Source organism: Nicotiana sylvestris, chromosome 9 (assembly GCF_000393655.2).
Source record: "Nicotiana sylvestris chromosome 9, ASM39365v2, whole genome shotgun sequence".
Lineage (NCBI taxonomy): Eukaryota > Viridiplantae > Streptophyta > Magnoliopsida > Solanales > Solanaceae > Nicotiana > Nicotiana sylvestris.
The window spans coordinates 114,966,122-114,983,590 of record NC_091065.1 but is presented as its reverse complement, the minus strand read 5'-3'; positions in this window follow the sequence as shown (position 1 = coordinate 114,983,590).

The following is a 17,469-nucleotide window of genomic DNA, read 5'->3' as shown; positions in this document are numbered from 1 at the left end:
GAGCCTGTCCATCTCACTGAAAATGAGTGAGGCATCGAGCTCAGGGATTTTCTCGGGCACAGCTATAGGCCTTTCAAACGCATCTTTGTCTTCGATGAGCACCCCTACATCGGAAGGTTCTTTATTTTGGACATCTCGCATTTCCTTAGCAGGCAAGGCCGGTCCCGGAGGAGAATCACTCACGTCAATAACACCGACAAGATCAATTGGGGCCATCTCTTTTCCTCGAAGAGCTTCAGAACTGGACTCCTCTAGACCACCCACCAAATGCGCCTCAGCTCGAGGAATATTTTGGCCGCCAACCGGCTTAGGAACATTACCCAATGCCTCATCGATGGCCTCTTCAGCCCAATGGTGGACAACGACAGCACCAAGTTCTAACTTGGAGGCCTTTGTCTCTACAGTATAAGGGGAGATCAGGTTTTCCCCTCCCTCAGATGCTATCGAGGAATCATTTTTCTCCTCACCTTCAGCTCATGGACTCCCCGATACTCCTGGAGTTAAGACTGCTGAATCAGCCTTAGGTTTTTCCGCTTTGATCTTCTTGGATTTCGAAGGCTCAGTCGACGGTTACCTTCGCCTTTTCTTCTCTTCGTCGGATCCTAGGGTATCTGTTTCACCAAGTTGTGATTCCCTCATCAGAGGGACCTCCCCCAGACCTACACAAATGCAAAATATAAACGTAGGGAGTGAGGGCGCTGTCGGCAGCAGTTCTGCTAAGAAGTATAATTACAGCAGAAGTAAAGGCTCACCGTGGTCCTTGGCTTCCCATCGAGCTTGGGACAGATCGCTCCACACGCGCTCAACGAATGGACAAATCGAATCTAGCTAGTTGACCCAGCCCGAGAGGTCCTTAACAACAATAGGGTACACAGCGACGACTGCGTCAGCAGAAGAAGTCAGTTCATAGGAAAATGTACCCAAAAAGAATATTTAGTTAACACATCTACTTACGTTTCATGTTCCACTTTTTGGGAAACGGCATCCTGTCCGCTGGAATCAGGTCCGAAGTCTTAACTCGGACAAAGCGGCTTATCCACCCTCCATTCCTGGCCTCGTCGGTGCAAGCAAAAAGGGCTCTCGAGGCCCTATACTGGAGTTTTATCAGGCCCCCACGAAAGAGTCGGGGGCTATACATTCTGATCAGGTGGTCGAGAGTGAAGGACACCTCCTTAATCATGTTTGCATAATATCTGGTCATGTAAACAATGCACCAGAACGAAGGATGAATTTGACCAAGGGTTACTCGATATCGTTTGCAGAAGTCGAGGATCACGGGGTCTATTGGAGGCGAGGATGGCTTCACCGGGCCAAGAGTAAACGAATAAGTATACACACTAAGGAAGCCAGCCTTGTAAAACTTTACTGTAATAGTCTTGTGCTAATTAATTAAGGTTAATTTCATGTATAGTTATTACAATTTTATCCACTATTTACAAGCTAATTTTGTTACATTAGAGTAAATAAATTTTACATTAAAGTCACATAATTATTTTTCCGTCACATTAAAGTAATTAAACTTTGTTATTACAAAATAAAGTCGCAAAATTTTACACATTATAACAGTAGTAGTCTTGATTGGTAAGTTTTGTCGTTATAGTTCGTAAAATTAAACTTTAGTGATTTTACTATTATAGTATGTAAAGTTAAATTAATTTAATATCCCAAAAATGCAATAATGAATAATATTAATTTTATTACTTCCAGCTCGAAAATACAATGCGGTAAAGATTGGCAATGTTTGATGACATCTAAAAAAAAAAAGGAGGAATTATTTAATAAGCATTTGTAAAAGGAACTTATTTTACTGATTCCATAAAATAAAAAGAAAAAATCTTACTGATTCCATGACAATATTACGTTAGTGGGTCAACCTCATATATCTAACAAATTAACAACCACTAACTAATTTCTTATTCAAAAATCGTGTTGGGTGGTGGGGTGGGTGTTATTAATTACTTTCTCAAGAAACTATCTTACTTTTAAGTTGATCTTACTCTGCTATTAAAATTTAAAATTGAAATTCCAGAAAAGAAATAAAGTCGGCAAAAACAGACAAAAGGTAATTAAAAAGGCAAAGCCAATTTATTATTTATTAGACTAGCTAGTTAATCGAAACCTACCTAAAAAGGGGGCTTCTTTATCCCTATGAATTTTCTAAAAAAGAAGATTAAGTAAGCTAAGATCTATCAGGTCATTACATCACTAATTTAGGGAAGATTTTAGCACCAAACTAAAGGTGACAATAACGTATTAACGTGTATGATTAGTTTCTAAATAGAACTAGAAATCTATGACCTAATATTTTTATTTCCCTAATAATCACTTTCATCTTTGTAATTATCAAGATAGCTCGGTTTCATTGGTTTGTGACTTGCTTGAGGCATTTCTAGTGGCGGACCCAGGATTTTGTGCAAACGGTTCAGTCGAAGAAGTCCATAACTAACATAAGCGGTATAAGCCGTATAAGTGGGTTCAAAAATAATTTTTATACAAAATTTATCTTGCTTTAGCCGTAATTTATATATATATACAGTATTATTTTTTAACGAAGTGGGTTCAATTAAACCCACTTCTCGCCACTTGGGTCCGCCCCTGGGCATTTGGACACAGTTTGGAACATAATTGCTGATATATATGAGTCCAAAAATTATTCTAAGTTCGAAAAACGCTACTATTCATATACTGACTTTACAAAATGTGCATTTCCGATAATTGTTCTTTATGTATTATTGAGTCATAAGATGATCTTTATTGATTTTTTGAAAGTGTTGCAATAATTGGTTTCAAATATGCAATAAGTTTATCAGACTGTAGTTTTGGAGAAATTATAACCTGAATCCGTAGTTTTTCTTTTTATTCCCAAGAAATTTGATTTTTTTTTTTTTTTTTCGCAATTGAAATGGGGCTATTTCCTTATTTACATTTATGTTTTAAAATTAATATAGGCAATTAACTTTTTATTAAAATACGTAAATAAGTACCCCTTAATAACGTCACTTGCTATATGATAGCACCTTCCTTCGTCTTTTACCTGCCTGTAAATGAAGAAAATTCCGAGAAATTTTTTTTTCTTGTCATACTAAACATACCCATACTGTAATTAATCTTCTGAATGACTAATAATATCCTCAATATCTCCATGTTGGTATGTCTTTTACATTTTATCTTAATATCAAATTTTACGTTATTTGTTTAAAATGATACTTAATCTCTTTGACCACAAAAATCAATCAAATCATTCTCGAAACTCAATCTGAGACAAGTGGAATAACAGTTTCATTGAATGTACGTATGCACCAACAACAGACCAACTATCGATTAATTCGAATCAAGATTCTATGCCTTTCTTTTTTAACGAAATAAACTTAATTAAGATGCGTACAACCATGCATAGATCTGGGCAAGGACAACTGCGCCAGTTAATTTACTAAAAATAAAATCTCTACTAAGTTTGACTAAAGCTTAGCAGCCGACTAAACCCATTGGTATTTTAGCTGTCAGAACTATATAATAGTATGTTTGGCCAAACTTGTAAATTAGCTTATTTTGAGAAATATTTTTCTTAAAATTACTTTTTAAAAAATTATTTTTGGCGATAAGCAGTTTGTGTTTGACTATTTAATTTGAAAAACACTATTGAGTAGTAATTAGTGTTTGGCCAAGCTTCTAAAAACTGCTTCTAAGTTTATTTTTCTCAAAAGTGTTTCTTAGAAAAGTACTTTTGGAAAGAATTTGCTTCTCAAAAACTGCTTTTGTTTCTCCTCAAAAGCACTTTTTTCCTTCTAGCTTGACCAAACACTTCAATTTTTTATAAAAAGCACTTTTGGTCCCAAAAAAAACTTGACCAAACAGGTTATAAATTACATTTAAGGGGAAAGAAAGAAAAACCTCACGCCATCTCAATAGCTTCCAGCAGTGGCGAATCCAAAAAAATTTCTAAAGGTGTTTAGAATTGAAAGAATTAGAAAAAATCCAGCAAAAGATATTCAATATATGTTATATACATCTAAAATTTAAGTGTAATTTTTCGTAATATCTCGACGAAGGGTGGTCAATTAACCACCCTTAGCAAAATGCGACTTCGCCCCTGGCTTGTAGTTGTGGCTAGCAGTGGTGGATGCACCCTTATAGCATCGAGTTTAAATTTGAACGAACTTTTTACGTGAAGTATAAATTTATATTTAAAATTTACTAAAATTATAATAAATAATAGGTTTAGACACATGTTTAAAAAATGTGATAGATACAAATAATAAGAATAAAAAAATTAAACTCACATAATTTAAATGTTGAATGCGTGGATGTGGCTATCATTTGTCGGAAAAATCATAGAAACACGCATTGCATTATCAAATAAATGGTCACGTGTGCCCACACGTTCGCTTACTGTGCACACGTGTTTGGTACAACAGAACAGCGCCGCTTCTTTTTTATTTAATAGTCTTAGTACCCATATTTTTTAAGAATCACGTAAATATTAGACTATGTATTGAGTTATATAAGCTTATAAAATGAAATTCAAAGGAAAATTCCTAAAAATAATGAATATTGTTCTCATTAATTAGCTCAATAAATAAGAAAATTATGTCTCGCCAAAATTTTTAGATGCCTAATTGTAATTTAATGGGACATCTGTCGGAATATTTTACGAAAATTATATTGTTCATATGACTTGAAAACAAAAAATAAAAATGCTTTTAGCATGATTTTTAGATATTTATCAAACAATACAAATAAAAATCAAATATTTTGATCTTTTAAAGATTGAGAATGAAAAGATTGGTCATACACAGCACCTCCTAAAAATATTAGTAGCACGTAGTGTTTTTCCTATTACATATATTTATATATTTTATTTGTATTATGTAGAGTTGTTTGTATTTTGCCGATGATGATTTAGTTATATTGCATTGTTAAAAAACCTTAGATATTAGATCTTTTAGTGTTCGTAGAATAATATAAAATAGTACTATAAAAGGGATCATTTTCTTATTTGAAGTAAAATCTCAATTGAATGTAAACTCCTAAATATCATGACCTAATTCAATAAGGAAAGATATAATAACCAAAATTTATTGATTTTAAAGTCTTAAATATTAGAAAAGTAACTTAAATTACTATTTCGTTCATTGTAAAATTAAATTTTAAAGGGTAAAAAAGGCAAACAATATTTCGCTAAGGGCGTTCGTGCTTTTAATATAGTACTAGTCTTTGAGTACGCGCTTTGCGCGTGTAACCTGTCTCAATGAATTATATGCTTGTTATTGAGTTACAAAAATAAAATTTTACAAAGATATAATTCTTGAGAATAATAATAGTTGATCTAATTTAGCCAATTACTCAAGAAAAAAAAAATCTACCTCATAGAGATTCTCAATCATGCATCTCAATTACTATATTCAACTTAATATTTCTCCCAGTTTTATAATTTTATTAAAATAATATACCATAGTTACCTAATACTGAAAATATAATCTTATACCTCTTTATCGTTTGATTTTGAGCTGTTTTCCTTTCGACTTTGGATTTTTATCACCCAAAAAATGTGTCTGTACAAACAATCTAGGCATGTATTCGGAGTTTTCATGGGGTTGGTAAGGCGAAATGAGGCTATCGTTTCGTCCATAGCTGTGCATTGGTCCTTTATGCCAGCTAGCATAATATTAAAAAAATCTATGTATTTTAATAATCGTTTATAGCTTCTTACACATTAAACAAAATAAGTATAAAAATATACAAAATCGGCTTATGGAAGTAGAAGATAATAAAACTTATTGTATATATTCATATTTGTATAAGGAATAACATAAATAAAAGAATACAATAGAATAATACTATATTCTTTATTTTATTTTTAACTAAATAGTAAATAGAATAGAAACTATAGACCTTTTTTCTAGAATTTAAATATATTATGAAAATAATTTCATATTTAACGTTATACTTTTAAAAGGAGTTGATGAAAAATATATTATATGCAAGAATAATTTCCCCCAAAGTAAATATAAGACGTAAGATATAAAAAATTTAAATTAAAAAAAGTTATATAAGAAAAATATAGATTTAATGGTAGAATTTAAAAGGGAATCAACCTTTATATAAACCAAACCTAAATTTTATATAGAACAAATATAGACGTAAGAAATCTAACGAAGGCAAATTAATTATGAAGTAAATAAGGAAAGAATTTACTTAAGTAAAATCTTATTTGGTTTTAAATTCTTAAATGTTAGGTCCTAAATATTCGGACTTTTTACCTAGTTCAATAAGAAAATATTTAATAGTCAAAATTTTAGTTGATTTTAAAGTGCTAGATATTAGGAAAGTTAATTAAATTACAATTTTATCTAACGTGAAACCTATTTTTAAAGGATAAAAAAGGTGAACGATATTTCGCTAAGGGCCTTCGTGCTTTTAATATAGTATAGATTCGTGCGATGCGCGTGTATCTTGTACGATGCATATAAAATTATAAAAATATAAGCCCTTAAAAATATATTTTTTTAATATAAGCTCTTGAAAATGACAAATATTGAGCCTATTTAGTAAAAAAATAAAATAAAAGTAGAGGCTAAGCATGAAACAACGTAACCAAGATGATTTTGAAAGTTTAGTGTTCTTTTATATTAGTTTCATATCAAAATAATCGTCTAGATACCATGTATTCTAGACAAGTCAACTACATAAAGAAATAAATTAGCGATGAAAAAATTATGTAGTTAAATAATAAAAAACTATCGCTAGTGACAGATCAATAAAAAAAAGTGATCAGCTACAAGAAGAATTTCGTAACTAAGTCCTATTTTTAAAGTTAAATTATGCAATAAGATTTCTTAATAATAATATTAGTTTCTTTTTTAACACGAATTTTTATTGAGGTACTTTAGGTATTTTTGTAAATTAGATTATGCTAATTAATATTTTATCACAAATTAGTTATTACTTTTTTCCAAAAATAATTACTCTTCCCTAAAACCTAATGTCGTAGAAAATTTGAGAAATAAACGAATTTAACAACCAAGCTTCTAAAAAAAATACTTTTCATTTAAATTTTAAAAATAATAAATAAATTATATGAAAGGGAAATAAAGAGGCAAAATTGGTCTTTATGATTAAACAAGGACAAAGAACAGAAATTTTACACAAAATCGTGAAGTTTCCTTGTCGGGAACTAACGAAAAAAATTTCCTCCTACCTTTTTGGATTCTTTTATTGTCTTAATATTTTGTATCCTTATTAAGAGAAGATATCAAATAGTAAATTACTTAGAAAAAACTTAGTCTATTTAGAACTCCTAAGTAAAAACTCGTGACATATTGCTTCATATACTTGACCTTGGCTTGATCGACCCTTGGTCGTTCTTCTTTAAATAGAATTCTTTTGTTCAGATTTTGACTCATACAGTTAGTCCCTCCGCCCGTCGGAGTTGCCTTTGGGCGAACTCAGTGGGCGGACTTCGCCAACTGCACTTTTTGAGAGATCTGAGCACATTGCCGAAGAGTGATTCCCCTTTTTTGGGGATATGGCGACGTGACGCTTCAAGAGCTGCACCTAACTGTTATTGTAAGCACGTGATTTTTGCTTTACGGACATTCGCTCCAAAAGAAAATAAAAATAGTGACAAATGGCTTCGTTGTACAATTGTTCGAGTTTTCATGTGTTGTTAGTCACTTGTGGATCTGTCCATTCTTTTTTTTGCATTTAATCATTAACAAACAAAATACAAAATATATGTATTAGGATGGTTAAACCATAATTCGGTCAGTAAAAGAAAATTCAAAAAATATATATGTGCACCGTTCGCCCTAGGCTCTTAGCTAACCTACGTAAATATTTTTGTGATAATTGTGTTAAAATGTTGCATTGTTGTTTAATTCCGTTACCTTATTATTTGTTATTTTTATTTTGTTTAAAAGAAAAGAAAAAATAATAAGAAAGAAAACAAAAGCAAAAGAGTAGGGAAAATCGGTTTGGGCCAAGAAATGAAACAAAATAGGCCCAAGACCAGGACACAGATCCAGTCCAAACACAGGCTGCCCGGACACGTCCCAAACGACGTCGTATCAGCGCCTCAATCTGAGCCGTTGATTCATGGCAATCAAACGGTCCAATACAGCCCCTGCTAAGTCGAAACGACGTCGTTTCAGGCAAGTTAATCTGGGCCGTTCATTCCCATTGATCCAACGGATCCAGGCCTTCCTCTAAACCCGTCAACATGACCCGATCCAATCCCCTACCCGGTCATAACCCACTATCATCTCCCGAACGACGTCGTCCCTCCTCAATGGTTAGATCCTGGCCCTTGATCTCAATTGATCCAATGGCCAGGATCTAAACCCTCAATACATATATAAACCTAACCCCCTTACCCCACGCCCCAAGCCACACCCCCCCCTCGGCCACTATTCACCATCTTCCCCAGGCTCCCTTTCCTCTCAAACCCTAGCAGCCTAGGTTTCCCACCATAAGCCTGGCAACCACAGTTCCGATGACCACCAAAATAACACCCCCGATGCACCCGACCATCCTGAACACGAATCCACTAACCACAAGCCTCGAATCACTTCCGTTCGTCTCGAATCTTCGTTTGAAGATTTGAGTCGAACCTGGACCTATGCCAAACCACCCCATCTTCATGCTAGACACTCTCCTGACCTTCCTCGTGACCAAACCAAGCTTGGTTTGGTCCGAATCCACCCACAACTCCCAAAAATCCAGATCTGGAAATCCAGACTTCTGAAGCACATGCACCTGGGGAATCCGGCCAGTTTTGACATAGGTTTGAGGTCTAATAGACCTTAACCAAGGTGTTCTCATGTGAGAACACCCTGATTAAGGTTTGTTCGGCCTCAAAGGTTCGAAGTCGAGTTTGATTTGGGTCTGTTTGGTTTAAACATTTTGGTAAGTTTTCCGTTCTTTTGTTTTATTTCCAAATAAGTTGTCAGCATATCTCTTTGTGTTTGTTTGTTATTTTGTTACTTCTTCCAGATTTCTTTCATCTCTGTTAAAGACCCTTTATTTGGTCGATTGTCTTCTGTTTGTTCTGAATACACTCTGTGATAAACATGATCGTCAGTTAGATTAATCGTCAAAGGAACTAATTCATATAGGCCCAGTAATTTAATAAAAGTTGTCTGATACCCTTTAGGTCCCCGAACGTGTTGTTTATATGAGCGACTGATTATTACCTGCTATAATTAGTATAGTCGACTCGATAAATGTCGTCGATTAGTTTTCTATAACTAATGGATCGAAGGAGCTAGGAGTTTCACATAACTAATTAAACTCGGACACTGGCTGGATGACCTAGTAATGTTTGAAATGGTCTGTTGGCATTATAAAAATGACTAAAAGGGTTCAGTCTAGGCAGTCCTGAGTTCGAGTTTTCATCAGTGCAAAAATGCCCTAATGCTGCAATAGGCAGGGGCAGTAATAATCAAGGTTAACGGGGGTATTCTGGGGTGTTTAAAAAGAACAGAAGTAATTAGTTTAAGTGAGCTGACAAAAAGGGTACTAACTTAGGATTAAACTAATACCAATGGGGGAACAAGACACAAGGGTATGGGGGCTCAAAATGAATAAACAAATGAGCCCATAATTCTGGATTAAACAAAACCAGGCGTGGGGAATAAAGGGAGCTGACACCAAGCATGCTGAGCATGGGCTTAAAAGAGTATGGGCATTCTGCCAATTGGCAGGCAGGGCAGCTCAGCTGTAATGGTGCATTTGGCCTATAAATAGGCCATTTGATAACTAAAACAGGGGTTGAAGTTTAAGGGTCTTAGGCTGAAGTTTAAGGGTCTTAGGCTGAAGTTTAAGGGTCTTAGGCTGGACATTTTTGAGTCTGGAGAGAAAGAAAAAAAAAACAAAAAGAAAATTTCAGAATATTGTAACAAAACACTGTCTGAAAACTGCTTAGGAGTTCAAGTTAGCCAAGCTGTCTTTGCTAATTGTTGTTGGTTATTTGCCGAGCTGTTTGTGATTGTTGAACTGCTGGTGCTGTTATATTGAATACTCTGGTTTTCTGTTGGTTCATCATTCTGTTCCTGGGACTGCTTGTTTGTTGCTCGACCACTTGTGAGCTTCATCATTGTGGCTGGTTGTTGTTGCTGTGTTGTTGGTGTTATCTGCTGTTGCTGTATTCACTGCATATTGCTTAGCTGATCATTCCTTTCTTCTTTGTCCTCCTTACCAGGTACACAATCGATACCACTAATGTAACTGAGAGTTTGAACATAAATGCAAAAGAGAGGACCTGCAGATTGTTTATATACACGTGGACTGTTGTGTTAAATGTCATGTAGTATATAGTAGTTACATTTTTGTTTGGATAATAGAAGTAGCCTACATGCTTAGTGTATCAATGCAGGTTAATGCATGCTAGTCATGTATGTGTGCTGTTAGGTGAAAAAAAAACATTCCCAGTGTAATAAGTTGTACCTTTAGACTTAGTCTGAGGGTGTAATATATTCTCTAATGTAAGCCAAATAGGAAAACTATCCACTTTAGTTAAAATTCTTTCTCCTTTTGCCAGATTGTCCCATATAAATTGATAAACTCATTTCACAGAACAAAGAATCAGTCCTAGGCCTCAATCTCATGAAGGCCGAGCCCAAATCGAAACAAATCAGTTAGGCCCATATCGAAAAAGGGGGCCTAAGTCTGGCCATCTCGCATGAGCTAGGTTTGGGCCCATAATTTTCGGCTAGTTATCCATAATCGCAGTCACATTTTATTATTCTGTAAAAGCATTTTAAATCCTGTTATAAGTAAACTCGCAATCATGTAATTAATTAGGACTGTCTACCGTTTTCAATTGATAGAGACGAACACGACAAGAAACGTAGTTGCTATAGGATATCCTTTTAAAATAAGAACGAGATGAGCCTCGATGAAAATAAACAAAACACGCAGATGCGGGGCCCTTGTTAAATGTAAATCATTGAAGCATTTAGTTTCCCGGACGGGTTGTTTAGCAAATCTCACAACCTTCCTAAAATGACAACACGTTAGTCTCTTTAGGATACGCTTTAATAAACTTTACCTTCTTAAACTCGGGTGCACATTTATGTGACCCAAATCCGAATCTCGACGGATTCGAAATGCCTCTCTAATCACGGGTACATTGACTGTGACGTGGTTCGAGATGCATGTCCATGACGTTGCAAATTCATTAGAAATAAAGAACGAGGTGAGCCTCGCCAAATAAAAATACAAATTGCGGGGCCCTCAATAAATATTGCTTTAAAAATTGTTTAGGCTTCGGGATGGACCGTTTAGTAAAATTCCACGGTCCTACCCAAAATAAATACGCTAGTCGCTTTAGGCGCGCCTTTAATAATTTAATTTCCTTAAACTCGGGTGCACATTGATGTGACCCAAATCCAAATCTCAACGGAGTCAAAGTGTGTCGACGACCACGGGTACATTGATTGTAACGCGGTTCGAGATACATTTTCACAACGTTGCAATTCTTGATAAAAACAGTAAATGATAAAAGCGGTTAAAAGTTAAATTTTGCACATAAGTTCACACTTGTATAAAATCAGATAATCAAGCCGAATATAACAGTTGAGCGACCGTGCTAGAACCACGGAACTCGGGAATGCCTAACACCTTCTCCCGGGTTAACAGAATTCCTTATCCGGATTTCTGGTACGCAGACCATAATATAGAGTCATTCTTTTCCTCGATTCGGGATTAAAATTGGTGACTTGGGACACCCTAAATCTCCCAAGTGGCGACTCTGAATAATTAAACCAATCCCGTTTCGATTGTCCTTTAATTGGAAAAAACTCCCCTGCGCCCCCGCGGGCGCGTAAAAGTGAGGTGTGACAGCTCTGGCGACTCTGCTGGGGATATGTAACCCAGAACCACTGGTTCAGGGTTAAGAATTCGAGCTTAAAATAATTGTTATTATTTGGCTTTATTTATTATCTGGTTTTTTACGTGTTTGAGCCTAATGTGCTAAATGCTGCTTTTACTGCTTTGATATTATTTGGACTGTATATATAAACTGTGCCGAAACCCTTCTCTTCTTACCTCCGGGGAGAAGCTCGCTGGTCGAGACTCCCTATTCTGTTAGTGTCAATACCCGAAATAAGAAAGAGGACGGATAAGTTACGAAGCCGGACGGCCTTTTGGTTCCCGGTAAGTTGCCCCTCCTCGGCCCGAGTTGTCTGCTCGGGTACACTGTCTAGAACACTGACCCAGGTTTTGAACATAGAATAACGTGACTTCATGCCGGATCCCTAGTAGGAGCGCTTATTTGCATCATGTTGCATATGACTTAGGGGACTCAACACAGGGGTTGGGTCCGTCTAGGACTAGCAACCTGGTATGAAAGGACCATCCTAATGCATCCCATTTGTTTTCCGTGCATCTATTTGTCTCAAGCCCGCATGCTGACCAGTGTTTGAATAATGGAAATCGAAAAAAAGGGGAAGGAATAGCGGTTAAGGAGTTAATTGTTTATTTTTGAAAAAAAAGCCAATGCCAAAATACAGTCAAAACTCTGCTGAAATTTTGAGAAAATGAAAGGAAAATGTCTTATTAGTTTTATTTTAATTAATTGCAAAGGAAAAATAGAAAAGAAGAAAAAAAGGGGTCGTCGTTCTACTTTTATATACTTTTAAATATATATATATATGGTTTGTCCTGTCGCAAAAATGAAGATGGAAAAGAGTCTTATTTTTGATATATATATATATCTCTACATATATATATACAAATATAAAAATACGCCTTTATTTGTGGCAAAATTACTGGTTTTGCCAAAAGTCATGAAAGTAATAAATGTGCAGGGTTTTTCATAAAGTTTTATAAAAGTAGACGTCTAAATAAAGTTTTATTATTTTTTTTATTATTTTTTATTATTCACTTAGGCATAATCACCCCAATAAATGTGCAGGATGAGCACGGTACAAAACGAACCCTTTTCAATAATGACCAGGATCCCGTTTGAGTTGCGGTTATGGTGGAACGACTTAGGCAAAGAAGGGCAAGACAAAGTAAGGAAATATCTGAAAGGTCTCCCGGACCTACTAAACATTCAGCCTCGGGGTGATATCATCAGATCATTGGTCACTTGTTGGGATTCCGCACACAACGTGTTCCATTTTTCGGACTTCGAGCTCACCCCGACGTTGGAAGAAATAGCAGGGTACATCGGGATTGATGAAGCCCCTTTTAGATTCAAATACTTAATTGCACCTAGAGCTGTCACGGTACACAGGTTTCTGGATTTCCTAAAAATACCTCGGACATTCCACCATCCAGATCTTGCCAAAGGATTCTGCAGTCTCCACCTCATATATGCTAGATACGGTCACATGGGCGGGTTCAATAAGCCGGATTTCAAGCTATGCAGTAGAGGCAACCGACAAAAGTGGGACGAACACAGGCTAGTGGCTTTTATGACAGCCTTTCTGGGACTTATAGTGTTCCCTAGGAAAGATGGAAACATTGATCTAAGGATAGCCGGGGTTGTCAATACTTTGCTTACCCAAGATAAAAGTACTCTGGCGCCTATGATTATGGCTGACATTTTCCGGGCTCTCACTGCTTGTCGAGCCAGGGGCGACTTTTTCGAAGGATGTAACCTACTGTTGCAAATGTGGATGACCGATCATTTATGCCATCGCTCCTCACTTTTGGGTTATGGTTCGCCAGAAAAAACTTGTATTGGAGAATTCTACACGAGAATCAAAGGGCTCAATTTACCTAAGGGAGTCACATCATGGACCGCATTTCTCCGAACTCTCACTGCCAGCCAAGTCCAGTGGACGCTCGGATGGTCACCTATCGAGGAAATCATATACATGCCGGCAACCCGGCCTCACTTTCTGTTAATGGGACTGAAAAGTATCCAACCCTATGCACCATATCGGGTTTTGAGGCAACTTGGGAGGTACCAAGTGGTACCGAAAGATGAAGATTTGAGTACCCAAGTGATTGAAATCAGTCCGAACGGTCATTTCCCTGAAGAAGAAGTCCGCCAAATATGGAGTGAATGCCAACATCTGACAGCAAACACTTGTGTGATTAATACGGCACAAGGGGAAGTCGCCCCAGAATATCACGCTTGGTTTAGAGGTAGCCTGTCCTACGAAAGACCGGCTAAGAGGCCGCATCTCAAAGATTTCGTAGAATCATCCCAAGGGCAATGGAACTGGTTAGCAAAAGAGAAGGGTTATCGGGCAGAGATTGGCGATTTGAAGCTACAAATGGATAGTCTGAAATTCGATAATAGCGTACAAGTCGCGGCGGATCGAAGCGAAAAGAATAGATTGATCCAAGAGAACGAAGAGCTTAAGGCCCAAATCCAAAAATTGAGATTGTCTCTCGACGAGCAGCCCAGAAGTCGATCAGACCAGCGGTTGATAAAGGGTTTGAAAAGGGAGATCGCGGAATGGCGAGACAGGTTAGAAGAATCCGAAAAGGTCATGACAGAGTTCAAGGCACGGTGGGGAACAAGAGTAGATAAGCATCGCCGGTGTTTGAACCAATTGAAACGTGACCACGAGAAGACTGTGGCCAAAATAAAGAGGGAGATGGCTACACTCGAGTTTAAAGCAGTTAAGCAGGCCGGGGATTTCCAATCGGAGAGTAGATACTGTTACGACTTGTTGGCCCAAATGAAGGAAGAAGTGCGACAGCTGAGGGATCAGCATATACAGGACTCACAGGTATTCAAGACGTGCAGTGATCAGATAAGACACCTACTCATAGAGAAGAAAAAAACCAGAGACAAGATCAGGGCCATTGCCCATGCCATCATCAGAAGGTGTCGACGGTGTGAAAACATGACCTGTGTTACCGTTCTCCCAGTAGTGATGGGTTATGTCAAACAGACCATGCACGAGTTGGAGCAGCTCGAAAGGGATCTCGCACCTAGAACCGCGAAAAGGCCGAACGATGCCTCGCGAGTCCCTAAGTTGGAAAATTAACCTCTGGCCGAGTCTTGTTTTAGTTAAGCTTTGATGTTTTCCCATATGTTGTTTTCCATTTTTTCTTCAATCAAATAGGGTCAAAGAACCATGGAGTCTGTACTGTTGCTATGTTGTTTGAAGCAATGTGTAATAGCAAATTTTGATAATGAAATTAAGTGACTCCGGAAGAATTTCTATGTGTCTTTACTTTAAGGCAGAACTACGCCTGGTCTGATTCACGCGGGGACGTGATACGTAGGCAATCCCCATAAGATTCGACCGCTTTTTAAATAAAGAAAAGAAAATGTAAATAAAATAAAAACGCGGGGTTTCGCATAATACTCTAAAAAAGAGACGAATGAACAAACCGGGATGACGCATGTGGTTTGAAGCAAAGCATGTAGAAACGGTCAACTGCCTAGGTGCATTGCATCCTCTATGTGCTATGATCAAATCTGTTAAGCTCTAACACTAACAAAGTTTGTTGTTGTCTGATACCAGACAGTTAGTTGTTAAAGAATTCTGGCAACACATTCATACCAAACCAGATCCAAAGGACCGGTAGCAACAAGCATGACCACTTCTGAGAATAGTAATGAGGAAGAAAGGCCGATGAGCCAGTTGCTAAAAGAGGCAATGGAAAAGATTGAGAGGATGGGACTGGAGATGCATGCCATGCAGCTAGCCCTGGCCAAAACGCAAAAGAGCCCTGAGACACTGGGACACGTACCGGAGTACCCTCACTCTGGCCCTTCCACAAGCCGCCCAAACCCCCTCTATCATCAAGAGAGAAGCCCTCATGATTCCCAAGCTCCACCACCCCACCAACCTCTCCCAACATCCAATATTCCCATTTTTGTGGGACCTGCATCAGCCCCTTTGCAGCGAACGACCAGTGAGCCATTGTTTCAGGCTCACGATACACAGTACTATCCCCCTGAGCCTACATTCCACGCACCGGAACCACAGGTTTACAATCCCCATTTGGAAGTACCGGCAGAGGTTGAGAAGCCTGTTAAGGCCCCAGAACAGGATGAAGTGTTAAGAAAGTTCAAAAGCCTGGAGCAATCCTTCAGAAACTTGCACGGGCTGGGCAATCAAGTCAGCGTGGCATACAAAGATCTGTGCCCTTTCCCAGATGTCCAACTCCCGGCTGGGTTCAAGATGCCCAAGTTTGATTTATATGAAGGGCACGGTGATCCCATGGCACATTTGCGGGGGTTCTGTAGCAAAATGAGAGGGGCAGGAGGCAAGGATGAGCTTTTGATAGCTTACTTCGGCCAAAGTCTGAGCGGATCTGCGCTGGAATGGTATACCAGGCAGGATTTCAGCAGGTGGTACACGTGGGATGATCTGGCACAGGCTTTTGCAGGTCATTTCCAGTACAATCTAGAGATAGTCCCTGACCGTCTCACGTTATTGAGGACTGGGAAGAAACCCGGGGAAAGTTTTCGCGAGTTCGGGTTCCGTTGGAGAGAACAAGCAGCTAGGGTCGATCCTCCCATGAGAGAGGGAGAAATGGTAGACTACTTTTTGCAGACATTGGATCCAACCTACTTTGGTCACTTGGTGACAACGGTTGGAAAATCTTTCAACGAGGTAGTCAAAATAGGGGTCATGATAGAAGAAGGTTTGAGGTCGGACAAGATCTTAAACTATTCGGCACTTAAGGCCACGACCCAGGCTATTCAAAGCGGCACGGGAGGTGCGCTAAGAAGAAAGAAAGAAGAGGTTGCCACGATCGAGGCAGGCAGTTGGTCCAGGGCTGGCAGGCCACACTACAACCAACCCAGGCCTCACAGGTCAAACTATCCATACAACCCACCACAAAATTTCTATCCACCTCGAGAACCACATTGTTCCGTACACCAAGCCCAGGTATACACTCAGCCTCCGGTTCGCCCACAATGGCGCGCACCGGCTCCCCAGAACATATATGCACCACCACAAAACACTTACCCTCCACCAAGGGCATATAGAAATCCTTCAGGGGCAGGTTTCCGGGGAAATCCAGATGCCAGAAATGACAGGTTGCGGAAGCAAAGAACCTTCACCGAACTGGGAGAAACCTACACCGCTGTGTTCCACAAGCTGCGGCAATTGGGTTTGGTTAGTCCCGTCCATACTCGGGAACCAAATCCCCCGCCTCAGAATTTGGATCGTTCAATCAGTTGTGAATACTGTTCAGGGATGCTCGGGCACGATACCGAGAAGTGTTGGAAGTTAAGGCATGCCATACAGGATCTTATTGACACCAATAAGATCGAGGTCCAGACACCGGAGACTCCTAACATCAACCAAAATCCACTGCCAGCGCACCACGAAGCTCACATGATTGAGTTGGTATGTGAGGGAGGTGAATTAAGAAAACCCTCACAAACAGTGATGATGATCCAAGCTGCCCCAAAAGAAGTCTTAACCAGGGGAGGAACAAATGCACAGTCGCAGGGAGAAGGTGTCAAGCCGGTAGTATTATGGGGGAAGAACCCGTCCGTCATAGCAAGCAAACCCGAGCCAAGCAAGTTGGTAATACCAG